The 27835-nt window shown below is 42.0% G+C and overlaps 1 long non-coding RNA gene and 1 pseudogene across 1 annotated transcript in view; both read left to right on the top strand.

The window, feature by feature from the left end:
- LOC140196946 (piggyBac transposable element-derived protein 4-like) overlaps positions 1-10167 on the top strand; it is a 32937-nt pseudogene extending 22770 nt beyond the window's left edge.
- LOC140196019 (uncharacterized) overlaps positions 1-27835 on the top strand; it is a 109280-nt gene that overhangs the window by 68919 nt on the left and 12526 nt on the right. The gene's annotated exons all lie outside the window — the stretch shown is intronic.

Genomic DNA, 27835 nt, shown 5'->3' with positions numbered 1-27835 from the left:
CAGGTTTTATTTCCTGAAGGCTGGTTTTCATTTTAGTGAATCCATAATTACACGATCCAGCACTGTTCACTCTCCAAGTAATGATCAACTGATGGAAAAGGCAATTCTGGCATCGTGCAATGAACCAGATTTGATTCGGAAGCTTAAGGTAAAGGAACCCATAAGATGCAGTGATTATAATATTATGCAGTGGAATTCTCCCCTGTAGTTTGAAAGGGAGAAGCTAAAAATACATGTATCAGTATCGTGCAACACACATCAAAGTTGCTGGTGAACGCAGCAGGCCAGGCAGCATCTCTAGGAAGAGGTACAGTCGACGTTTCAGGCCGAGATCCTTCGTCAGGACTAACTGAAGGAAGAGTGAGTAAGAGGGTCAGGACTAACTGAAGGAAGAGTTAGTAATGCTGCCTGGGCTGCTGCGTTCACCAGCAACTTTGATGTATGTTGCTTGAATTTCCAGCATCTGCAGAATTCCTGTTGTATCAGTATCATGGTTGAATAAAGGTAACTACAGATACATGAGGGAGGAGCTGGCCAAAGCTGATTGGAAAGGGTCACTAGCAGGTTTAATGTTAGAACAACAAAAGCTGGAGTTTCTGGGAGTAATTTTGAAGATGCAGGATCAGTTCATTTCCAATGAAGAAGAAGCATTCTAAAGGGAGGATGAAGCAGTTGCAGCTGACAAACAAATCAAAAGCAGGATAAAAAGCAAAAGAGAGGGCATACACTATGGAAAAATATTAGTGGGAAGCTAGAGGATTTGGAAGCTTTAAAAATAAACAGGAGAAAACTAAAGAAACAATAAGGAGATAAAAGATGAAATTTGAAAGTAAGCATGCTAATATAAAAGAGGATACAACAGATATTCAGTGTAAAGAGTAAAAAGAGGCAAGAAGGGACATCAGACCGCTGGAAAATGATGCTGGCGAGATAGTAATGGAGAACAAAGAAATGTCAAACAATCTGAATAAGTGTTTTGTGTTAGTCTTCTGTGTGGAAGACACCAGCAGTATGCCAGTAATTTGAGAGAGTCAATGGGCAGAAGTAAGTGTAGTCAATGTTACTAAGGAGAAAGAGCTTGTGAAGCTGAACGGTCATAAGGTAGATAAGTCACCTGGACCAGTGGTAGCAGGAGTATGCGGTTGAGGAGGAAAATAAATCAGCAATGATTGAATGGCAGAGCAGACTCGACGTGCTGAATGGTCTAATTCTGCTTCTACGTCTTATAGTCTTATGGAGTGAGTTTGAAGCATGGGAGCTTAGACTTAGAGAAAAGGTTAGCCCAATTAAAACTGAGTTAATGAGGAATTTATTCTCTTGGAGGTTTATGTATTGCCTTAAAATTGTCTACTCCAGAGAGCAGTCGACCTTGAGTCGTGACAACATTCAAGGCTGGCAATAGATAAATTCTTGGACTGTTGGGGAACCAAGGGCTTTGGAAAGTGATAATATTCACCCTGATGTAGAGTAAGCTAGAAAGGCTGCATGGTCTATTTTTAATCCTAATTCTTTGTTACATATAATGAAAAAGGAAGTACATCTATAAAGTAACATTTCACGTAATGTGGCAACTTCATTTTAATGCATGTCATCTGGAACCACATGTGTGAGTGCTTATGGTTTGTAGTAGATTCTTTGCAGATTTTCTCCATACAGTTCTCCCATTGATAGTCTTGATTTTTTTTATCAGATTTTGAGCAAACTTTTATCAGAGTGAAGCAGTAAGATTCACAGACTAAAAGGAATAAAAATGTTAAGTACCACAATGATAACATATGCTGGAAATTTTATTTCTGATCGTGAACTGAGTTTTGCGTTTTAACAAATGAAGCATTCTACTGTGGGAGATTGAGCTGGAGCAATGGACTTCCTCTTTGTGGCAGAGACGGTGCCTGGAATCAGTCCTGTATAACTAACGAACCAGGTTGCCACAAAAATTTGTAGTCAGGGCCTTTGGCACAATGCAGAAACATCCCAATGAGATGGCTATCTTTTGATGATTTTCTAGAGAAAAATATGAATGCGTAGGTGCTGAAGAACTCTTTCAGACTTGGCCTCTGCTTACCTCTATTGAAAAGTCAGATCCAGTGATTGTGCACCAACGCTCATTTCACCCTCAGGGAGAAGTAGAACAGTTATATGCATTGTTATTGCAGATCTGCCCTCAACTGTGTGCTTATTCCTCTTCAGAAACTTCTGCAGATAAAAAATCTTGGCCAGGTTATCGGGAATATTTTGGCTTTTGCAAATGGAGAAGGATTTTTCAAATTTTGTGGTCAAATTTCTCTCATAATTTTCTGGATCAGTCCAATGTCATGGCAGCATCCATAATTAGACTGTTGCCAACAACTTGTTATCGTTAGGAGAAAAGTCTTCCTTCTGTAGGGAAGGCTTGCATATGCTATTGCCCTGACTCAAATACTGATCGACGCCTGACCAATAATAATGTGTAGGTGAAAGGCATACAGAACAAAACCCAGGGACAAAGTAAACTCAATACCTTAACTGCAGTAACCCAAGGAAGTACCAGTAATTTACAAAGAGCCTTGAATCCAGTATGTTTAGGAGGTTTCTATCAGAAAAGAGGGAAAAATTATGAAGGTTTGGGAACAGCAATTTATGAAACAAAACCACATTTGGGGGGAAAGTGTCAAGGCAATAAGGACACTTTTGGAGAAAAAAAGTAAAAGAATTAAGAAGTCTCGTTAATATCAAAAACAGCCTGTCTGAAACCTAACAGAAGCCAATGTAGAAAACTAAAATGAGACATTGACAAGTTAAACAGAGAGAGAGAGAGAGCAGCTTGTTTGCTATTGGATCAGTCTCTGTTATCAGATACAGGCAGCTTCAAATGGAAAACATTTATATTTATGTATGAGCTCTGAAGAAAACAAGTGTGCCCCTCTCTGATTATGCTGTGGGAGAAGGCATGTGCCCCATTTAGAAATCCAGAGGTTCTCAGAATCAGGTTTATAATCACCGACATATATTGTGAAGTATGTCACTTGAGCAGTGTAAGACAGAAAAAATGACAATAAGTTTCAATAAAAAGTTATAGTGCAAAAGAGGGACAGTAAGGTGATTTGTTAAAGAGTTCGTCAACACTGCAGAAATCTGATAGAGTGTGTGGGTCCTCAGGCTCCTGTACCTCCTTCCCAACAGTAGTAATGAGAAGAGGGCATGTCCCGGATAACGGAGGTCCTTAATGATGGGTGCCATCTTTCTGAGGCACTTAATGGTGGGGAGGGTGATCCTGTGCATTGGAGCCTCCGTATTAGGTGGTGATGTAACCAATCAGAATGCTCTCCTCCGTACAGCTGTAGGAGTTTACCAATTCGCCTCAAACTCCTAACAAAGTATGGTGGCTGGCGTGGCCTTCTTCATGATTGCATCAATATGTTGAGCCAAGGTTAGATCCTCCGACATGTTAATGCCCAGGGATTTGAACTGCTCGCCCTTTTTAATGGTGAAGTTCAGGCCCTACTGCTTACTGAGGGAGCTCACTGGCATTGTGATTATTCGTGATAACATTCCCCCTTGTGCTAGTGCTGGGGAAGCGGTGCAGGTGCTCCACGGTGTGATCTGCAACCTCAAGGCCGCTCACCCTGATGGTGTCTTCATTGATGCTGGTGACTTCAATCATGCCATAAAAACAGTCCTGCCAAGGTCCTACCATCATGTTAATTTCACAACCAGAGGACAGAATATATTAGACCTGTTTTTTACCAATGTTCATGGAGCCTACACCTCACCTCAGATACTCAGACCACATATCCATTTTGCTCATCCCTGCATACAAACCACTGGTTAAATGAGTCAAACCAGTTCACAGGGAGATCTGGACCTGGCCAGAAGGTGCCACCTCCACCTTCCTGAATTAGACCTCTGTCTCTGCAGGCTTCAAGAGAGTCACCATCAATCTGGTGTTCAGGAGAGCAATGGTAACCGATGGTAAATGATGGTGAATGAGGAGCAAATTTGTGAGGAGATAGCAGATATTTGTAGTAAGCACAAGGTTGTGATTGTGGGAGATTTAAATTTTCCACATAGACTGGGAAGCCCATTCTGTAAAAGGGCTGGTTGGTTTGGAGTTCGTAAAATGTGTGCAGGATAGTTTTTTAAGCAATACATAGAGGTACCAACTAGAGAAGGAGCAGTGTTGGATCTCCTGTTAGGGAATGAGACAGGGCAAGTGACGGAGGTATTTGTTGGGGAGCACTTCGGGTCCAGTGAACACAATACAATTAGTTTCAGTGTAATTATGGAGAAGGATAGGACTGGACCTAGGATTGAGATTTTTGATTGGAGAAAGGCTAACTTTGAGGAGATGCGAAAGGATTTAGAAGGAGTGGATTGGGAAAATTTGTTTTATGGGAAGGATGTAACAGAGAAATGGAGGTCATTTAAAGGTGAAATTTTGAGGGTTCAGAATCTTTATGTTTCTGTTAGGTTGAAAGGAAAGGTTAAAAGTTTGAGAGAGCCATGGTTTTCAAGAGATATTAGAAACTTGGTTCAGAAAAAGAGAGGGATCTTCAATAAATATAGGAAGCTTGGAGTTAATGAGGTACTCGAGGAATATAAAGAATGTAAAAAGAATCTTAAGAAAGAAATTAGAAAAGCTAAAAGAAGATACGAAGCTGCTTTGGCAAGTAAGGTGAAAATAAATCCAAAGGGTTTCTACAGTTATGCTAGTGGCAAAAGGATAGTGAGGGATAAAATTGGTCCCTTAGAGAATCAGAGTGGACAGCTATGTGCAGAGCCAAAAGAGATGGGGGAGATTTTGAACAATTTCTTTTCTTCGGTATTCACTAAGGAGAAGGATATTGAATTGTGTAAGGTAAAGGAAACGAGTAGGGTAGTTATGGAAAGTATGACAATTAGAGAAGAGGAAGTACTGACACTTTTAAGGAATATAAAAGTGGATAAGTCTCCAGGTCTGGACAAGATATTCCCTAGGACTTTGAGGGAAGTTAGCGTAGAAATAACAGGGGCTCTGACAGAAATATTTCAAATGTCATTAGAAACGGGAATGGTGCCGGAGGATTGGCGTATTAGTCATGTGGTTCCATTCTTTAAAAAGGGTTCTAAGAGTAAACCTGGCAATTATCGGCCTGTGAGTTTGACGTCAGTGGTGGGTAAATTGATGGAAAATATTCTTAGAGATGGTATATATAATTTTCTGGATAGACATGGTCTGATTAGGAACAGTCAACATGGATTTGTACGTGGAAGGTCATGTTTGACAAACGTTATTGAATTTTTTGATGAAGTTACTAAGAAAGTTGACGAGGGTAAAACGGTGGATGTTGTCTATATGGACTTCAGTAAGGCCCTTGACAAGGTTCCACACGGAAGGTTAGGTAGGAAGGTTCAATCGTTAGGCATTAATATTGAAGTAGTAAAATGGATTCAGCAGTGGCTGGATAGGAGACGCCAGAGAGTAGTGGTGGATAACTGTGTGTCAGATTGGAGGAGGGTGTGTAGCGGTGTGCCTCAGGGATCTGTACTGGGTCCAATGTTGTTTGTAATATATATTAGTGATCTAGATGATGGGGTGGTAAATTGGATTAGTAAGTATGCAGATGATACTAAGATAGGTGGTATTGTGGATGATGAGGTAGGTTTTCAAAACTTGCAGAGAGATTTAGGACAGTTAGAAGAGTGGGCTGAAAGATGGCAGATGGAGTTTAATGCTGAAAAATGTGAGGTGCTATATTTTGGTAGAACTAATCAAAATAGGACATACATGGTAAATGGTAGGGCATTAAAGAATGCTTTAGAACAGAGAGATCTAGGAATAATGGTGCATAGTTCCCTGAAGATGGAATCTCATGTGGATAGGGTGGTGAAGAAAACTTTTGGTTTGCTGGCCTTTATTAATCAGAGCATTGAGTATAGGAGTTGGGATGTAATGTTGAATTTGTATAAGGCATTGGTAAGGCCAAATCTGGAGTATTGTGTACAGTCCTTGTCACCATATTATCGGAAGGATGTCAATAAAATTGAGGGAGTACAGAGGAGGTTTACCAACATGTTGCCTGGGTTTCATCTCCTAAGTTAATGAGAAAGTTTGAACAAGTTAGGTCTTTATTCTTTGGAGCGTAGAAGGTTGAGGGGAGACTTGATAGAGGTGTTTAAAATTATGAGGGGGAGTTTCCATTGAGAGTGGGGAAGACTCAATCAAGAGGGCATGGGTTGAGAATTAGAGGACATAAGTTTAGGAGTAACGTGAGGGAGAACTTCTTTACTCAGAGAGTGGTAGCTGTATGGAATGAGCTTCCAGCAGAAATGGTTGAGGCAGGTTCTATGTTGTCGTTTAAAGTTAAATTGGATAGATATATGGACAGGAAAGGAATGGAAGGTTATGGGCTGAGTGCAGGTCGGTGGGAATAGGATCGGGTAAGAGTTCGGCACGGACTAGAAGGGCCGAGATGGCCTGTTTCCGTGCTGTAATTGTTATATAGAACCATAGGAACCATAGAAAACTACAGCACAGAAACAGGCCTTTTGGCCCTTCTTGGCTGTGCCGAACCATTTTCTGCCTAGTCCCACTGACCTGCACACGGACCATATTCCTCCATACACCTCCCATCCATGTATCTGTCCAATTTATTCTTAAATGTTAAAAAAGAACCCGCATTTACCACCTCATCTGGCAGCTCATTCCATACTCCCACCACTCTCTGTGTGAAGAAGCCCCCCCCTAATGTTCCCTTTAAACTTTTCCCTCCTCACCCTTAACCCATGTCCTCTGGTTTCTTTCTCCCCTTGCCTCAGTGGAAAAAGCCTGCTTGCATTCACTCTATCTATACCCATCATAATTTTATATACCTCTATCAAATCTCCCCTCATTCTTCTACGCTCCAGGGAATAAAGTCCTAACCTATTCAACTTTTCTCTGTAACTGAGTTTCTCAAGTCCCGGCAACATCCTTGTAAACCTTCTCTGCACTCTTTCAACCTTATTTATATCCTTCCTGTAATTTGGTGACCAAAACTGAACACAATACTCCAGATGTGGCCTCACCAATGCCTTCTACAACCTCATCATAACATTCCAGCTCTTATACTCAATACTTTGATTAATAAAGGCCAATGTACCAAAAGCTCTCTTTACGACCCTATCTACCTGTGATGCCACTTTTAGGGAATTTTGTATCTGTATTCCCAGATCCCTCTGTTCTACTGCACTCCTCAGTGCCTTACCATTAACCCTGTATGTTCTACCTTGGTTTGTCCTTCCAACGTGCAATACGTCACACTTGTCCGTATTAAACTCTATCTGCCATTTTTCAGCCCATTTTTCCAGCTGGTCCAAGTCCCTCTGCAGGCTCTGAAAACCTTCCTCACTGTCTACTACACCTCCAATCTTTGTATCATCAGCAAATTTGCTGATCCAATTTACCACATTATCATCCAGATCATTGATATAGATGACAAATAACAATGGATCCAGCACTGATCCCTGTGGCACACCACTAATCACAGGCCTCCACTCAGAGAAGCAATTCTCTACTACCACTCTTTGGCTTCTTCCATTGAGCCAAGGTCTAATCCAATTTACCACCTCTCCATGTATACCTAGTGACTGAATTTTCCTAACTAACCTCCCATGTGGGACCTTGTCAAAGGCCTTACTGAAGTCCATGTAGACAATATCCACTGCCTTCCCTTCATCCACTTTCCTGGTAACCTCCTCAAAAAACTCCAACAGATTGGTCAAACATGACCTACCACGCACAAAGCCATGTTGACTCTCCCTAATATGTCCCTGTCTATCCAAATGCTTGTAGGTTCTGTCTCTTAGTACTCCCTCCAATAACTTACCTACTACCGACATTAAACTTACCGGCCTATAATTTCCCGGATTACTTTTCGATCCTTTTTTAAACAACGGAACAACATGAGCCACTCTCCAATCCTCCGGCACCTCACCTGTAGACAGCGACATTTTAAATATTTCTGCCAGGGCCCCCGCAATTTCAACACTAGTCTCCTTCAAGGTCCAAGGGAACACCCTGTCAGGTCCCGGGGATTTATCCACTTTAATTTTCCTCAAGACAGCAAGCACCTCCTCCTTTTCAATCTGTACAGTTTCCATGATTTCACTATTTGTTTCCCTTAATTCCATAGACTTCATGCCAGTTTCCTTAGTAAATACAGACGCAAAAAATCTATTTAAGATCTCCCCCATTTCCCTTGGTTCCGCACATAGCCGACCACTCTGATCTTCAAGCGGACCAATTTTATCCCTTACGATCCTTTTGCTCTTAATATACCTGTTAAAGCTCTTTGGATTATCCTTCACTTTGACTGCCAAGGCAACCTCATGTCTTCTTTTAGCCCTCCTGATTACTTTCTTAAGTATATATGGTTATATGGTTATTATCACCAGTGGCACTGACTTCACCAACCATGAAGTGCTTTGAGCAGCTGGTAATGGATCGTACAAACTTCCACTTTCCAGCTACATTGGGCCCTTTCCAGTTCACCTACTGCTCATATCAGTCCACTGATGATGTCATAGCTTCAGCCCCCCAACTCCATCCTGTCCCACTTAGAAAGTGATGCCTTGTACACCAGGATGTTGTTCCTTGACTTCAGCTTTAGCGTTTAATACAATCATCCCTCAGTGACTGGTGAGTGAACTGTCCTCCTTGGGATTGAACACCCCTCTCTGTAACTTGATCTTGGACTTCTTGACAGGGAGACCCCAGTCAGTCCGAGTTTGTCAGCAACACCTCAAGCTCCGTCACGCTGAGCTCTGGTGCCCCACAGGGTTGTGTGCTCAGTTCACTGCTGTTCTTGCTGCTGACTCATGACTGCACAGCCAGATTCAGCTCGAACCACATCATCAAGTTCGCTGATGATATGACAGTGGTTGGCCTCATCAGTAACAATGATGAGTTAGTATACAGAGAGGAGGTAGAGAAGCTTGTCAAATGGTGTGAGAACAACAAGCTGAGTTTCAATGTGGACAAGACAAAAGAGGTGATTGTGGACTTAACCCTTACATACTGTTCGGGTCAATTTTGACCCTTTCTGACCTTTGACCGTGGTGAAAACTCCCTAAACACCATTTTTTTCCAGCTAAAATTTTATGACTTTTCCTAAAATGACCCAAAATGCACAAAAATGAAAAGATTAAAAAAAATTAAACTTTTGTACAGGTGCTACAATTTTTGCAGCATTGAAGCTGTTCCGGGTCAAATTTTACCCGTACCGATTGCAAGCAAGGGAAATATGGGATAAAGATATGGGCAGTCTGTGATACGTGTTCCAGTTATGATTGGAATATGCAAGTTTATACTGGGAAGCCAGCTGTGGGAGGCCCGGAGAGAAAGCAAGGCATGCGCATCATGTTGGACATGATGGAAGGGCTGAAAGGACACAACGTGACCTATCACAACTTCTTCATGTCTCATGAGCTTGGTCAGGCACTCCTGAAGAAGAAAATCACAATGGCGGGTACCGTGAGGCGGAACAAGCCAGAGATGCCACCTGCTCTGACTGAAAGAAGGGGGAGAGATGTCTCGTCTTCTAAGTTTGCATTCACCCATGACACCACAGTTGTATCGTGTATGGCAAAGAAGAGCAAGAATGTGATGCTCATGAGCACCTTACATAAGGCTGCAGAGGTAAGCGGTCAGGGGGACAGAAAACCAGCTATCATCCCGGACTACAATGCCAACAAAAGGGGGGGTTGATAACCTTGACAAAGTTACAGGCACATACAGTTGCAAGAGGAGAACAGCCCACTGGCCTCTCGCTATATTTCATAACATCATTGACATTTCCACATACAATGCCTTTGTCATCTGGAGTGACCTGAGCCTTGCCTGGAGGGCAAGCAAGAGGAACTGGAGGGGATTCTCTTTTGGAGGAGCTTGGAAAGGCCCTTGTGACTCCTTCTATTCAAAGGCGAGAACACCTTCCCCGTGCAGCATTCTCAGCAGCAGTGGTAAGGGCAGTGCAGCAATCTGAACCTGGCCCTGTTCAACAAGTCCCACAAGCGGCCAACACAGGGGGACAAAAGAGAAGGAGATGCAGCTTCTGCCCTGCAAAAAAGGACTGCAAAACATCGACTACTTGCAGCAAATGTGGTAGACTCATATGCAAGGGCCACACACGCAAGGTTTCCCACTACTGCTTTGAATGCAAAGACTAGTTTGCAAATAGCACCTACTTTTGTGTTTAGTTTGTTGGTTAAATGTTATTTAATGTTGAATTAATAGTTAATAGTAATAATTAGATAGTAGTTAGTAGGATTTTTTTAATGATATAGCAGTGAGGACAGTGTTTGCTGGTTGTAATAGTTACAAATGGTTGTATAATAATGCTTATGTAATAAACTCCACAGTTCTAAAATGTTCCTGAGATTTTCAGTTTCAATAAAATATATTTCATTCTTTATGACTGTTATGTTTTCATGTCTTAGGTAAAATAGGGCATTATATTGTGTGACAGTGTACATTTTTTCTACAAAGACGAGTGGTGTAAAACCTAAAAAAGACCTTGTCCCTCATCTCTGATACATTAATTAAGGATTAATCAAACTTTTATTAATGTCAGATAGGCTATTTTAACATTGTAGATAGATCAGTGGCTCAAAATTTGGTACAGACACTTGTTATAGGGGGATTCTTGGGCCAGGGTCAAAATTGACCCTGACCATATGGGGAAGGTATAGAATCTGAACAGTATGTAAGGGTTAAGGAAGGCACAGATCGACCACTCTCCATTGCACATCAAAGGCTCTGCCATGGAGAGAGGGAAGAGCATGAAGTTGCTGTGTGTGCACATAACGGGCGATCTAACCTGGGCCTACAACACCTCCTCATTAGTCAAGAAGACACAGCAGTGTCTACGCATTCTGAGGAAATTGAGGTGGACAAGGTTCCCTGCCCCCTTGCTAACAACTTTCCACAGGAGCACCACCAAGAGTGTCCTGTCTGGCTGCATCATTGTGTAGTATGGAAGCTGCAAGGTATCAGACCGCAGGACCCTACAGAGGACAATAAAAACCACTGGGAGGATCATTGGGTCTCCCTTCCCACTATTTATGACATTTACTGGAAGAGTTGCAGGCAAAGGGCCCAAAGTATTTTTGAGAATCCCTAACACCCATCCGACGATCTCTTTGACCCACTGCCATCAGGAAGGAGGTATGGAAGCATCAGGACTAGGACTGTCAGACTGGGCAACAGCTCCTTCCCTCAGGCTGTGAGACTAATGTATACCCTGCCACCTCCGAGATCTCATCACTAGGACAGCGAGCTGGTTACTGTTTACCTGTGCGGCACTTTACTACGTGTATTTTGAATTATATTTTATTATCTAATTAATGGTATAATATTTTGTTCCTGTGTGGTGTGTGATGTATGTTGTGTGGGCGCACCGTGGTCTGGAGGAATGTTGTTTCGTTTGGTTGTATATATGTACAGTCAAATGACAATAAACTTGAACATGAATTGAAGCTGCTCACCCTTTCCACCAATGACTCTCAATCAGGACTGGTATGTGTTCTCCTGACTTCCCTTCCTGAAGTCCACAGTCAGTTCTTTGGTCTTGCTGTTATTGATTGCAATGTTGTTGTTATGGCACCATGCCTCTTGGTGCCATCTGAGATTCTGCTAATAATAGTGATGTCATTGGCGAAATTATAGGTGCTGTTTGAGTTATGCCCAGGCACACAGTCATGGGTGACAGCATGATGCTTTATTTTCCTTACTTCACACAATTTGGGAAAGATCTGTTGCCTAGCCCAGTGGTCCCAACCACCGGGCCGCAAGGAAACAATATGATTTGGCGATATGAAACAATATGAGCCAGCTGCACCTTTCCTCATTCCCTGTCACACACTGTTGAACTTGAAATAACCTACCAAATCATACCCAATAACGCATGAAACCTAAAATAACACTAACATACTAAAAGCAGGAATGATATGATAAATATACAGCCTATATAAAGTAGAAATAATGTATGTACAGTGTAGTTTCACTTAACAGAATCGGGAAGATTAAACCAAAACTGATTTGTAGAAAAAAATTGGCACGTACACGCATGCGCACGTCACGCAAGCGCACACAGGTGCCCGCGCAAGGCTTCATGGTCATGGTAGTCTTTCTTGGGGTAAACACAAGTGTCCCGTATTTGACTGTTACTTTTGTCCCTTATTTGGGAGTGAGTAAGTTAGCAACCCTACTTGAACACAAACCCCCACCCCTCCGGTCGGCCGATCCGCAAGAATATTGTCAATATTAAACCGGTCCGTGGTGCAAAAAAGGTTGGGGACCCCAGGCCTAGCCACTTCAGCCTGAAATTTAGTCGTGGCCACAAATTTAATTCTTAACTAAATTAAGGGTGTTGCCTAGCAGTGTGAAAGAACAGTTTTCTTGTCATCACTCTGCAGAAATCACTCCTAACAGAATCTTCCCTTTTTGTTACCTAATAATTTCTGTGCTTCAGCTGTGATTTAAATATTTCCCTTTAATTGCACACACAATGCACGAATTTTTATTTAAAGTGTGTCCTTTGCTGAAGATGAATGGCATTATTAGTTGGGAATGGAACATTGTTCAGGGAAGCACCACTTGCTAACACAAAGTGTAATGCCCTCTGTTCTGTTTCAACACAGCTCTGAAGAGCACACCCAACTGCATCAATGTGACATTTTCACCTGACCAACCACACAATCCTCTTGAGATTGCCAATTTAGTGCCAAAGTAAGAGCAGCTGTGCATGGTGGACCTGGGCCAATAAGGAACTGACTGAAACTATGAAAGTCTTTTGCAAGACTTTCTCAATTTCAGCCAAGCATAAGAAACCTTCATTCACTTATTCTGGACAGGATATGACCCCAGGCCCCAGAAGTGAGACAACCGTATGCCTGGACTCACACTATTCACTCACACTTTTGTGAAAAAGATACTCAACTCTTAGGTGTAAATTTATATTGGAGGAATATAAATGATATAAAGCTACAATAAACACTCAAAGTTTCAATTCAGAATTTAAAACTGTAAACACTTTGAACTTCGTGAGGCCCTTTGAATTATCTACAATAGCTGGGGTAAAATAATGGAACGGCTGAGAACAGATTCAAGAATGTGTTCAAATTCACAACAAATGAGGAACAAAAATTTAAGGATTTAAGTAAATCTGGAATTACAAAAAAACAGATGCAATGAAGGTTATGAATCATTGGGCTGATGTGAAAACCTCAGGTTTTCTTTGATAAATCTGCCCTCCTTATCCGATCCAGCCTTTATATGTCTCCAGACCACCAATGTGGGTCTGCCCTTTAAAATGTCCACTAAAATCAAGGGTTAATTAGAGAGTGACAATAAATGTCATGTACTACAAATAAATAAGACTCTGCAGCCATCTGGAGAAGATGATTTAGATTTGTTTATATTGTTTTTCTTGAGGTTTCTATAAATTATATGGCAGAAGATTAGGAGAATTCTCGTCAACTCATTAAAAAACAAATATTTTTTCTGCACTTATTCTGTTACCTCACTTCTTTTATTTTGCATTAATTTCCACTTGCAACTAAATAGTCTGGTCTTGAAATGTGATTATGCTGTCCTCCTTACTTCAACTCCATAGGTCTGAATGTACTTTTGCTGAAGTGAAACGATACTACTACAATCACTTTTGCTGCTACGTGTTCTTAAATCTTGATCACGCAAAAAAAAAAACCTGTGGTATCTTCTCAAAAGCCTTTTGGAAACTAATGCAAACCAGCCACAACGACCAAATTTCCTTGTTGAGCCTCTCTGTTACATCATCAAAAAGCTCTTTCAAGTTAGTTAGACAAGATTTGAACAAATCCATGCTGATTTTCTGGGATCAAACTATTCTTGTGTGAGGGAATCAAAAATTTCTCCTTGGTTATTGCACCTCATTCTTCTCCATCACCGTAGTTAAGCTGACTGATCTGTAGTTTCTCAATTTTTCCCTACACCATTTTTTTGAACAAAATGTAACAGTTTCAATTTGTCCAGTCCTCAGTCAGTACCCCAGACCTAACTTTGGATGTTTGGAAGACTATGGCCATGGTCTCTACAATTCCCTTCCATACTTTCCTTCACAATCTATGATGCATCCTATCTTGACGAGGTAACTTTTTCCACTTGAAGTGCAACTTGCTGGCATTTTTGTTATCACAAACAAGAGAAAATCTGCAGATGCTAGAAATCTGAGCAACACACACAAAATGCTGGAGGAACTCAGCAGGCCAGGCTGCATCTATAGAAAACAAGTACAGTCGACGTTTCAAACGCTTCAGCAGGTCATTTTTGCTATATGTATCCTGTTTATTTCTTATTAGTCATATTGAAATTTAATACACTTTTTTTTTCTGAAGCTGTAGCAGCATCATCTTCTTTGGTGAAGGCACACATTAAATATGCATTTAGTACCTCAGTCTGCTACCATACATAGTTTTCCTTCATGATCTCTGGCTGAATCTCTCCTTTCTAGCCTTATTTCTGTTTGCACGCCTTTGGAGTATTTTTAGACTCTTTCATTTTAGGTGCTGGGCTCCCTTTCTTGATATCACTTTACCTTTTTTATTTCTTCTTTTTAAGTTCCTCTCCGAACCTATTGTAAATACCCTGCATCTCATTTCAGTCACCAATTTGACATCGGCCGTTTACACTTTCCCCCCGTTCTGTTTTGCATACTGTTTTACATAAGTTATCAGAAACACAAGAGATTTGCAGATACTGATAATCTTGAACAAGACACATAAAATGCTGGAGGAACTCAGCAGGTCAGGCTGCATCTATGAAAGGGAAATAAACAGTCACTGTTTCAGGCTGAGAGCCTTCATCAGGGCTAGAAAGGAAAGGGGCAGAAACCAGAATAAGAAGGTAGGGGAGGGGAAGGAGTAGAAGCTGGCAGGTGACAGGTGAGACCAGGTGAGTAGGAAGGTAGGTGTGAAGGGGAGGTGGATGAAGTAAGAAGCTGGGAGGTGACAGGTGGCAAATATAAAAAGGCTGAAAAATATGGAATCTAATGAGAGAGGACAGTGGGCTATAGAAGAAAGGAGGTGGAGGAGGGGAACCAGAGAGAGTAGATCAGCATATGAGGAGAAGAGATGGGGCGAGAGGATAACCAGAATAGAAAATTTAAAAAAAAAGAGAGAAGGGGCAAGGGGGAGTAAATCAGAAGTTGGAGAAGCCAATGTTCATGCCATCATGTTGGAAGCTACTCAAATGGAATAAGAGGTGCTGCTTCTCCAACCTGAATTTGGCCTCATCATGGCAGTAGAGGAGGCCATGGACAGATATATTAGAATGTGAATGGCGTGTCGAATTGGAATGGGACCGCTTCATCAAGCACCTTATCTCTCTCTGCTTCAATAGACAGGGAACCACTACATCAGGCACCTTCACTTTGTCTGCCGCAAAAGGTAGGAACTCCCAGTGGCTACCTATTTCAATTTGGCATGCCATTCACATCTAACATGTCAGTCCACTGCCACAATGAGGCCAAGATCAGGATGGAGGAACAACACCTCATATTCTGTCTGTGTAGCCTTCATCCTGATGGCATGAACATCGATTTCTCTATCTTCTGGTAATTACTCCCCCTCCCCTTTCTCTCTCTGTATCCATTGTCCATCATGGTTACACTCTCACCCCTTCTGTTCTCTTCACCTGTCCATCACCCCCATTTAGTTCCCCTCCTCCTACACTTCTGTCCATGGTTTATTGTTCACTCCTGTTAGATTCCTTCTTCTTCAGCCTTTTCCTAGCTTCTGCATCTCCCCCTCACCATTCCCCTCTCCTGGTATCACCTATCAGCTGCCAGCTTGTACTGCTCCTCCTCTTTCCACCTAATTATGGCTTCTGCCTTTTGCTTTCCATTCTTGATGAGGGGTTGAGTTAAAACATCGACTGTTTAACCCCTTCATGGATTGCCAGACTGTTTTTTTGTCATACAAATACTGTTCATTACTGGTTGAATGTACATTATCAAAAGGTAAATCTCCAAATCATTCCATGATGTGGAATCATCACTATTAGTTGTTAATAATTTCAGAATACAGGACCAAAATGGAATAAACTCCCCATAAATATACAAATGATCAAAGCAACATCATCTTGCATGTGGCTTCAAAATTTTAGTTTTTTCCAGTGATAGGTGAGTCTAGAACTAGGGGACATAGCCTCAACATTTGGGAGAATAGATTTAGGATTGAGATGAGGAGGAACTGCTTTTCCCAGAGAGTGGTGAATCTGTGGAATTCTCTCCCCAGTGAATCAGTGGAGGCTACCTCAGTAAATATATATAAGACAGGGACCACAGCAAAGTAAGAGAATGGGGGAATCTTCCAATATAAATGTATGAGAAGATCCAGAGGAGATCTGAAGAAATAGCATAAATGCATTCATACCATTTTGTGTCGGCATTTACAGAGTTTCTAGTCGTAGCTTTTTGAACAAGTTTACGTGCTGAGAATATAAAAGAGATCCAGTAGCTTATATTGGTCGGTGTCCAGACCCTGAGAACAAAAGAGACAAAATGTTAGTTGCCAGCTCCATTATGGACATGAGACTCTGTAGTATCCAGGATGTCTTCAAGGAGCGATGCCTCCAAAAAAGGCAGCATCCATCTTTGAGGACCCTAATCACCCAGGACATGCCCTGTTCTCATTGCTACCATCAAGAGTACACACTCAATGATTCAGGAACAGCTTCTTCCCTTCTGCCATCTGATTTCTGAATGGACCTTGAGCCCATGAGCACTATCTCACTACCTTTTATTTCTATTTTTGCACTGCTATTATATATATATATCTACTGTACTTCATATTTTCTCTCTATTATTATGTATTGCATTGTACTGCTGCAGCTAAGACAACAAATTTCATGACATATACCAGTGATATTAAACCTGATTCTGAAAAATTGTACAAGAATGTATACTCCCTATAATAGAGATAAATGCATTTATTCATGTAATTATTATAATCTTACCTTTGCTGTGCCCGCTTGGAATAATTGGCACCCAATTTATTGAACATTCTAAATGGCAATGAAATTTACCTTTTCTGCCCTTATGTCTCCCATGAATGTTTCTCTAATAGTATGTTCCTAAACTAAAAATACCTACAATGCAGCACACACAAAATGCTGAAGGGAGGCAGCAGGCCAGGCAGTATCTGTGGAAAAAAGTAAACAGTCAATGTTTTGGGTCGGGACCCTTTATCAGGATTAGAATGAAAGAGAAGTCAGAGTAGGAAGGTGGGGGGAGGGGAGGAAGAAGTACAAGGTGGTAGGTGATAGGGGAAACCAGGAGAGGAGACGACAGTGTAGTAAAGAGCTGAGAAGATGATTGGTGAAAGAAATAAAGGGCTGGAGAAGGGGAATCTGATAGGAGAGAATAGAAGACCATGGAAGAAAGGGAAAGAGGAGGAGCACCAGAGGGAGGTGATGGGCAGGTAGGGACATAAGGTGAGGGAGGGAAACAGGAATGGGGAATGGTGAAGGAGGGCTGGTAATTACTGGAAGTTTGAGAAATCGTTGTTTATACCATCAGGTTGGAGGCTACAAGGTGTTGATCCACCAACCTGAGTGTGGCCTCATCGCGGCAGTAGAGGAGGCCGTGGACTGACGTGGCAGCATTGCCCCTCCCCTCTCATAGAACCATAGAAAAAACTACAGCGCAGAAACAGGCCTTTTGGCCCTTCTTGGCTGTGCTGAACCATTTTCTGCCTAGTCCCACTGACCTGCACACGGATCATATCCCTCCATACACTTGCCATCCATGTATCTGTCCAATTTATTCTTAAATGTTAAAAAAGAACCCACATTTACCACCTCGTCTGGCAGCTCATTCCATACTCTCACCACTCTGTGTGAAGAAGCCCCCCCCCCAATGTTCCCTTTAAACTCCCCCCCCCTCACCCTTAACCCATGTCCTCTGGTTTTTTTCTCCCCTTGCCTCAGTGGAAAAAGCCTGCTTGCATTCACTCTATCTATACCCATCATAATTTTATATACCTCTATCAAATCTCCCCTCATTCTTCTACGCTCCAGTGAATAAGGTCCTAACCTATACAACCTTTCTTTGTAACTGAGTTTCTCAAGTCCCGGCAACATCCTTGTAAACTTTCTCTGCACTCTTTCAACCTTATTTATATCCTTCCTGTAATTTGGTGTCCAAAACTGAACACAATACTCCAGATTCGGCCTCACCAATGCTTTATACAACCTCATCATAACATTCCAGCTCTTATACTCAATACTTTGATTAATAAAGGCCAATGTACCAAAAGCTCTCTTTACGACCCTATCTACCTGTGACGCCACTTTTAGGGAATTTTGTATCTGTATTCCCAGATCCCTCTGTTCTATTGCACTCCTCAGTGCCTTACCATTAACCCTGTATGGTCTACCTTGGTTTGTCCTTCCAACGTGCAATACCTCACACGTGCCTGTATTAAACGCCATCTGCCATTTTTCAGCCCATTTTTCCAGCTGGTCCAAGTCCCTCTGCAGGCTCTGAAAACCTTCCTCACTGTCTACTACACCTCCAATCTTTGTATCATCAGCAAATTTGCTGATCCAATTTACCATATTATCATCCAGATCATTGATATAGATGACAAATAACAATGGACCCAGCACTGATCCCTGTGGCACACCACTAGTCACAGGCCTCCACTCGGAGAAGCAATTCTCTACTACCACTCTTTGGCTTCATTGAGCCAATGTCTAATCCAATTTACCACCTCTCCATGTATACCTAGCGACTGAATTTTCCTAACTAACCTCTCACGCGGGACCTTGTCAAAGGCCTTACTGAAGTCCATGTAGACAATATCCACTGCCTTCCCTTCATCCACTTTCCTGGTAACCTCCTCAAAAAACTCCAATAGATTGGTCAAACATGACCTACCACTACCATGTTGACTCTCCCTGATAAGTCCCTGTCTATCCAAATGCTTGTCGATTCTGTCTCTTAGTACTCCCTCCAATAACTTACCTACTACCGACATTAAACTTACCGGCCTATAACTTCCCGGATTACTTTTCGATCCTTTTTTAAACAACGGAACAACATGAGCCACTCTCCAATCCTCCGGCACCTCACCTGTAGACAGCGACATTTTAAATATTTCTTCCAGGGCCCCTGCAATTTCAATACTAGTCTCCTTCAAGGTCCGAGGGAACACCCTGTCAGGTCCTGGGGATTTATCCACTTTAATTTTCCTCAAGACAGCAAGCTCCTCCTCCTTTTCAATCTGTACAGTTTCCATGATCTCACTACTTGTTTCCCTTAATTCCATAGACTTCATGCCAGTTTCCTTAGTAAATACAGACGCAAAAAATCTATTTAAGATCTCCCCCATTTCCTTTGGCTCCGCACATAGCTGACCACTCTGATCTTCAAGCAGACCAATTTTATCCCTTACAATCCTTTTGCTCTTAATATACCTGTAAAAGCTCTTTGGATTATCCTTCACTTTGACTGCCAAGGCAACCTCATGTCTTCTTTTAGCCCTCCTGATTTCTTTCTTAAGTATTTTCTTGCACTTCTTATACTCCTCAAGCACCTTATTTACTCCCTGTTTCCTATACATGTCATACAACTCCCTCTTCTTCTTTATCAGAGTTGCAATATCCCTTGAGAACCAAGGTTCCTTATTCCTATTCACTTTGCCTTTAATCCTGGCAGGAACATACAAACTCTGCACTCTCAAAATTTCTCCTTTGAGGGCTTCCCACCTACCAATGACACCTTTGCCAGAGAACAACCTGTCCCAATCCATGCTTTTTAGATCTTTTCTCATTTCTTCAAATTTGGCCTTCTTCCAGTTCAGAACCTCAACCCTAGGACCAGATCTATCCTTGTCTATGATCAAGTTGAAACTAATGGTGTTATGATCACTGGAACCAAAGTGCTCCCCTACACAGACTTCCGTCACTTGTCCTAACTCGTTTCCTAACAGGAGATCCAATATAGCATCCCCTCTAGTTGGTCCCTCTATATATTGATTTAGAAAACTTTCCTGAACACATTTTACAAACTCTAAACCATCTAGACCCGTAACAGTATGGGAGTCCCAATCAATATATGGAAAATTAAAATCCCCTACCACCACAACTTTATGTTTCCTGCAGTTGCCTGCTATCTCTCTGCAGATTTGCTCTTCCAAGTCTTGTTGACTATTGGGTGGTCTGTAATACAATCCCACTAATGTGGCCATAACTTTCCTGTTTCTCAGCTCCACCCATAAGGACTCAGTAGACAAGCCCTCTAATCTGTCCTGCCTGAGCACTGCTGTAATATTTTTCCCAACAAGCAATGCTACTCCCCCACCTTTCGTTCCTCTGCCTCGATCACATCTGAAACATCGGAACCCTGGAATATTAAGCTGCCAGTCCTGCCCCTCCTGTAGCCAAGTTTCACTAATTGCTATAACATCATAATTCCACGTGTCAATCCACACCCTCAACTCATCCACCTTCCCCGCAATACTCCTAGCATTGAAATATATACACCTCAGAAGATTTTTACCACCACTCACAACCTTTCTATTAGCGGATTTGCTTGAACTTTTAACATCATTTATTTTCACCCCAGCCACACTGTCAGCTCTGGCACTCTGGTTCCCATCCCCCTGCAAAACTAGTTTAAAGCTTCCCCAATAGCACTAACAAACCTCCCTGAGAGGATATTGGTCCCCCTGTAGTTCAAGTGTAACCCGTTTCTCTTGTACAGGTCCCACCTGCCCCAGAAGAGGTCCCAATGATCCTGAAATCTGAAACCCTGCCCCCAACACCAGTTCCTCAGCCACTTGTTCATCCTCCAGAGCATCCTATTCTTACCCTCACTGGCACATAGCACAGGTAGCAATCCTGAGATTACCATCCTTGAGGTCCTGCTTTTCAACTTCCTACCAAGCTCTCTATACTCACCCTCCAGGACCTCCTCACTCTTCCTTGCTATGTCATTGGTACCGATGTGCACCACGACATCTGGCTGGTCACCCTCCCACTTCAGAATGTCGTGCAAGCGATTCTCCTTGTCTCCTTGTCTCCTTCACCATTCCCCATTTCTGTTCCCTCTCTCATCTTACTTCTTACCCGCCCATCACCTCCTTCTGGTGCTTCTCCTTCTTCTCTTTATTCCATGGTCTTCTGTCCTCTCCTATCACATTCCCCCTTCTCCAGCCCGTTATCCCTTTCACCCATCCACTTCCCAGCCCTTTACTTCATCCCCACCACTTCTCTCAGTTTCCCCTATCACCTACTACTTTGTACTTCCTTCCCTCTCCCCACCTTCTCTTTCTTTCCAGTCCCGAAGAAGTGTTTCAGCCTGAAACATCGACTGTTTATTCTTTTCCATAGTTGCTGCCTGACCTGTTGAGTTCCTCCAGCATTTTGTGTGTGTGTTATTTTTGGATTTCCAACATCTGCAGGTTTTCTCATGTTTGGAATACCTACAATGCATTAGTTGCTCAGACTTCACTGTCCCAACCTTTCTTTTAGTCACTCTTAAGTTCCACATATCTTTCCCAGTCTCCACTAAGTTTGAAGTGAAAGATGAAAAGTTTTTAATTCATACTAAAGTGGCAGTACCACTTCAAGAATTTGTCAGTATGATTTTGTAAATTATAGTTCTTGCTACATTATGGCTGTTAAAACGAAACACCAAAGGCTGGGTTTCCCCCTGTGTTCTGTCTGGGTAGACCTGTGGTTGAAATGTGAGATGGATTATTTGGTAAATCCTGGAAATGCACCACTAGACCAAACTAAATAATCCTTGTCTCCCAACTTTGCTGGGACTTTCCATACTTGCAGCACTTAAAAGTACATTAATGTTCATTTACCGCTGTACATATGTGACACATTGTCTGGTGAAATTATACTTTCACACGGGGATCGTGATCTAATTTCATGCACAAGCTACATCGGTGGGTGATCTACTCAGCAGTGGATTCAACCAGCAATTCAGGAACAATAACATTTCTAATAAATCAAATTATAATTAACATAAAACATTAATCCTACTTATCTTCCAAATATGCTTGCAGACATTTTCTGTTTTAACCTTCTGTCTCCTATATCCTGTCATCAGCATCTCAGTGTAACAGCCAGCTCAAGCACCATAATGGGTTGCATTGTTGACCTTCCACCCTCTTGACTTCTGTAATTGTACATAACAGTGTGGAATTTGCAGTTCATTTTTCTCCCCCCACTTCACTGTCTGACTCAGCACCATGTTCAGTGATTCTGTATCGCACTGCATCTGGCCCCTCAGCTTTCCGCCTGTTAAGATTGGTGCCCAAGAAGCGATTCAGTTCAACAATAGACTCTTCTTCAAGATATGACTTAGGAATATATCTGGCATCCTTCATCTTCACTGGATAAATTCAGGTTTACTTTGTATACTGTAGTTTTATTTATCACTTTTCTGATTTAATGTATATTTAATTCAAATAATTTTTGAATAATTCTTATTTTTGTAATTAGTTGTAATCATTCAAACCCTTTTTAAATATCAGAAACACAAGAGATTCTGCAGAAATCCAGTGTAACACATACAAGGTGCTGGAGGAACTCAGCAGGTCAGGCTGCATCTATGAAGGGGAAGAAACAGTCCATGTTCTGGGCCGAGGCTGGAAAGGAAGGGGGAAGAAGCCAGAATAACAACGTGGGGGGGGGGGGAAGAGGGGAAGGAGCACAAGCTTGAAGATGATAGGTGAAGCCAGTGAGGGGGAATGTAGGTGGGATGAGGTGAGAAGCTGGGAGGTGAGAGGTGGAAAAAGTAAAGGACTGAATAAGAGGGAGCCTGATAAGGGAGGAGAGTGGACCATGGGAGAAAGAGAAAGAGGATGGACACCAGGGGGTGGTGGTAGGCAGGTGAGGAGAAGAGGAAAGAGGGGAGCCAGAGTGGTCATTTAAAAATCACCTTTTTACATATCGGTGATTTTCAGGTACATTTAAAACTAGTGAAACAAAGGATTGGACAGCAATAAGCTATATCCACTCCCTCCACCACTGGAGCACAATGGCTGCAGGATGTATCACTGACAAAGTATACTGTAGTTACTCACCTTGGCTACTTTGATGGTACCTCCATCCCGTAACTTTACCGCCAGCAAGGACAAGGGCAACAGCAGTATGACAAACCCCATGTCTTGAAGGTTTCCTTCCAGGTCACACACTACTCTTACTTAGAAATATATAGTATCATTGTCAAACAGGAGGAACACTATCAGCTGCTCAAGGATGATTAGGTACGAGCAATAAATGCTGACGTTGTCTAATTTCGAATTTCAGCACTGCTGGGGGATGCTCAACTTGTAGAGCTGCAGGATGGGAGCGTTCAGGAACATGGATTCTAGGGAGCCATGATACTGTAAGGATTGTATGGGATTGCATGTGAGCACAATCTGGTGTGTCAAAGCCAGCACAAACAATATGTACATTCTCCATAAGTTATGAAGTCAAGATGAAAATTCTGAGAGTTCTGCTGTGCAGGTGGAGAAGAATTCCTGGCCAACCAGATGATATGAAACAGACCGAGCCCTTAATTCACAGATACAAGGTCACAGGAGGAGAATAAATGTTGGAGTTGCTTGTTATCGTTCTTCAGGTTAGGCGAAGTGCCAATGATCTTCCAGTTCATCTCTCAAATGGGTTTGGTGTTTCTGGCCCAAGTAATCCTGTGGTTCAATTATTTTTGCTTGCTTTGATCTTTTAAAAAAGGTTACAGTAGTGCGTATACCAGATCTAATTTTGTTTATGGGAAGCCCAGGAATTCAATGAGTACAGCGTCTTTCACCACCCTGATCCCGACAAGCTGATCATTTCTCCAAGGGAAGAAAATGAAGTGTAATTCTAAAGGAGCCGGCTTCCAGCCTGAGTCTGCTAGGTTCAACATGCCAAATGGGCTTTTGATAAACAGGTTTAAAAATCTTTGCTTGAGCCCTTATGCAAACTCACTTTCTCAACTGTATGACTGGTGAGCTGAGAGTGAATTTGTTTTGCGGATATCGTTCCATTTCTAACTGGAACAACTGAAACATTTCCATTAAACTGCCAGCTCTCATTTTAAAGGCATGATTCATTAATTGCCAAGGTACCTGCCTCAGGGTCTGTTTAACAAGCAATTCTTGGTATCTCTTCAGGATACTTAGGAATTACCACCCTGTTTGCAAAACTGAAAGAGTAAACTTGCCCATGATCCCCTTGGGTCAGTATTGTTTCACATTCTTTCTCCAATAAATAGCCCTTTTTTTGTAATTTTGTCCATTTAAGGAAGTTACATTAAAGTGGTGTGTTTTAAATTAGGATGAGTTTCTGTTAGTGTAAGATGTCACTTTTAACTAAATGCTGGGATCATTTAGACAAAAACAGTGATTTTGTAAATGAGTGGGCCTGTTGATAACTAGGAATAATAGTTATTTATTATTTTGTTTATCTCTATAAATGCCATTGCTTCCTTTCATTGGAATAAATCGTTCTTTTGAAGAAACTATTGATAATCTGTTCTTAGAGAGTCAGGTAAGTTTTCCCGAGAGGCCTGCAGTGAATTACGTGGAAGAAGTTGAAGGGACAGTGTTCCCTTTTCCTACGGTCAGAAGTTCCAAAATAAAGATTAAACCCATGTTCAGGATCAGTCTGGGTGGTCTGCTGAGTAGAAGTCAGAAAAGACATATGCAGTTTATTGTAAATTGGACTATAACCAATGGTCTACAATTGGCAAAAGAACCAGATGAGGAGAGTTTTTTACACAGTGAGTTGTTATGATCTGGAAAGTATTGCCTGAAACGATGGTGGAAACAGATTCAATAGTATCCCTCAAATGGAAATTAGGCATGCCTTTGAAAAGTAAATATCTAGAAGGCTGTGGGAAAAAAGGGAGTCTGATTTGATGACTTTCTTATATAGGATTGGTATACTATGACGGGCCAAATGGCTTTCTTTATGTTATAATATTTTATAGTGTTATATACAGATATGCCAATTCTGCATAAAACTTTGGTCTGATTTAACTCTTCGAATTAAAAAAAATCTAAATTATTAACTAAGGAAGGGTTGTATGCTCTTTTATTAATCTTATTTGTGTGCTAGGGTTTGAAGCTGAGTAAAATCTATTCCCTAGAAATTGTCTGAATTTAATCCCAACATTATGCAACTGGAAATTGACTTTCCTTTCCAGAGAATAATAACAACTTCCAGCTCAGTTTGTGTCAGTACAAGAATTTGACAGGACACATCTAATTTTATCATCAGGGTATTAGCATTTCTAGTTTACAACAATTAATGAAACAGACTTCTGTTTCTATAGCGGGTCAGAGTAAAACTGCACAAAGGCTTCTGTGCAGTCTTGGGTTGGGCCAAAGAAAGCCCTACTCACTAAAACCTTGGAGTTAGAGCTTCTATGAAAGAATAAAGGATCGCTACTCAAGAGCAGATCACAGTTAACCAGGAGAAATTTCTTTTCAGAACAGGGAGGGCTCCCGAGAATTGATTAATCTCCTGTAGAAGCATAATGCTATTCAGTGTAAATAAAGAGCTGATATCCAGGAGATCACAGGGAGCTGAGTGTTACAACACGAGATTTGATTATCTGGAGTTAGTGGATGTCTAAAAGGTTTGATAGCAGTTGGACAAGTTAGGTCAAACCAGATGAACTGCTCGTTGGTCTGCCTGATCCCAGGAGAGTTCCACTGACTTTGTGGAATATGAAGGTACTGTCCTCTCTAAGAACGTCAATGTTTCTTCTTCAACCATTGGTTCTTAGATAACACTCTTGTTTCAGCCTCATAGACAGTTAACAAGATTGCAGTCTTTCAGGATGAGGCACTGCACTCACCAGTTGGCCTTTCTGGGACAAAATCTCATCGTGGACACAAATTATAAAAGAAGTCCAGGTACAACCTATGGAAGGCTACTTTGAGAGTGAAAAATCAGTTTGAATTCAGGTTAGAGGCAGAATCGGAAGCATCAGCTCTGGCAGAGTTTGCAGGCAATTACTTCCTACAAAGTGAAACCTAACATCACCAACGGCTGTGATGCTTCACTCCCAGATGAGCTTGAAAGGGAGAAAAATGAGAAAAATGCTACACCTGTGTGAATCCCTGCGACATCTGGTCACCCTGTGATCTGTGTCTTGGGGGCTGACGTCAGAACATCTTTTAAGAGCGTGACCCCTTGCAAAGTGTCAGGCGCTGGTGGTGTATCTGGTAGGGCACTGAAAACCTGTGCTAACCAACCGGTGGTAGTGTTCAAGGACATCTTCAGTCTCTCACTGCCGCAGATGGAGTTTCCTACCTGCTTCAAGAGGGCGACAATCATACCAGTGCTCAAGAAGAACAGGCTGAGTGGCCTCAGCAACTATCACCCTGTGGCACTCACATCTACTGTGATGAAGTGCTTTGAGAGGTTGGTCATGGCTAGAATCAACTCCTGCCTCAGCAGGGACTTGGAGTCACTGCAGTTTGCCTTTCACCACAATAGGTCTGCAATGCATGTAATATCACTGCTCTCTGTTCAGTCTTGGATCACTAGAATGTAAAAACTACATCAAGCTACTGTTTATCGATTACATCTCAGTGTTCAACACAATCATAACCACAGTTCTAGTCAACAAGCTCCAAAATCTGGGCCTCTGCACCTCCCCCTGCAACTGGATTCTTGACTTCCTCACCAGGAGACCACAGTCTGTACAGATCAGAAATAATACCTCCTCCTCGCTGATAATCAATGCTGGCACACCACTGCTCCACCCTCACGACTGTGTGGCTAGGCACAGCTCAAATGCCATCTATAAACTTGCTAATGATGGTGGAGGGGAAAAAAACTGTCCCTGAAACTTTGAGTGTGTGTCTTCAAGCTCCTGTATCACCTCCTTGATGGTAGCAATGAGAAGAGGGCATTGCCCAGGTGATGGGGGTCCTTAATGATAGATGCCGCCTTTTTGAGGTCTTCTGAATGCTGGTGGGGCTCGTGTCCGTGATGGAGCTGGCTGTTTGCAACTTCCTGCAGCTTTTTCTGATCCTGTACGGTGGCCCCTCCGTACCAGATTGCGACACAGCCAGTTAGAATGCACTCCACGGTACGGTTGTAGAAACTTGCGAGTATCATTGGTGACATACCAATTCTTCTCAAACTCCTACTGAAATCTAGCTGTGAAACAACACAGTTTACGGCATATGGCAGCGATATTAGATCTGATTCTGATGTTCTGCTGTCTCTAAAGTGAGATGGAATGGTTGCCAGAAACAAAGAACAAAGGAGCAAGGATCGCTGTGTCAGCAAACATGGTCCAGGATGGAATGTAATCAAACAGCTAAGCATAGGCTGTTGTAATTGGGTGACATTTGTCAAATAAGAACTTTTATTTCAATAATTTAAAAGGCACCAATGGTTGGTGCAAACAGATTCCTCTCTCTCATGAAACCCCAACTCAACTAGGCCCAATATATTTGTCCAGCTCAGACTGTGTATGTTCTGCTTGGACTGTGCTGTGCCCGCTTGGCTCAGTATTTTATCTAGGTCAGGATGACTTGCTTAATATTATGTTTGTTCTTTTTTCACAATCGTAAGTATGTGCTGCACAGCACGTCTTTATTCCACACCTCTGTTTATACTTTTGGATTAGATATGAAAAAAGCGATGAATGCTCATGATTAGGATTGTTTGTGGTTTGGTTGGGTTGGGTACAGGTTGGGTTTTAATCTGCAGTCTGAATGGATCGAACTGTTGGCCTAATGTTTCTGAAAGCATTGACACTGTTCTATCATTCATTATAAGTAAAGCACCTTTCTATTCCCTATTCACCATGCAGATAGAAATGGA

The sequence above is a fragment of the Mobula birostris genome, chromosome 4 (assembly GCF_030028105.1).
Source record: "Mobula birostris isolate sMobBir1 chromosome 4, sMobBir1.hap1, whole genome shotgun sequence".
NCBI classification, from domain to species: domain Eukaryota; kingdom Metazoa; phylum Chordata; class Chondrichthyes; order Myliobatiformes; family Myliobatidae; genus Mobula; species Mobula birostris.
Note: the sequence above shows the minus strand (reverse complement) of the source record. Positions and strands in the feature narration are given on the sequence as shown.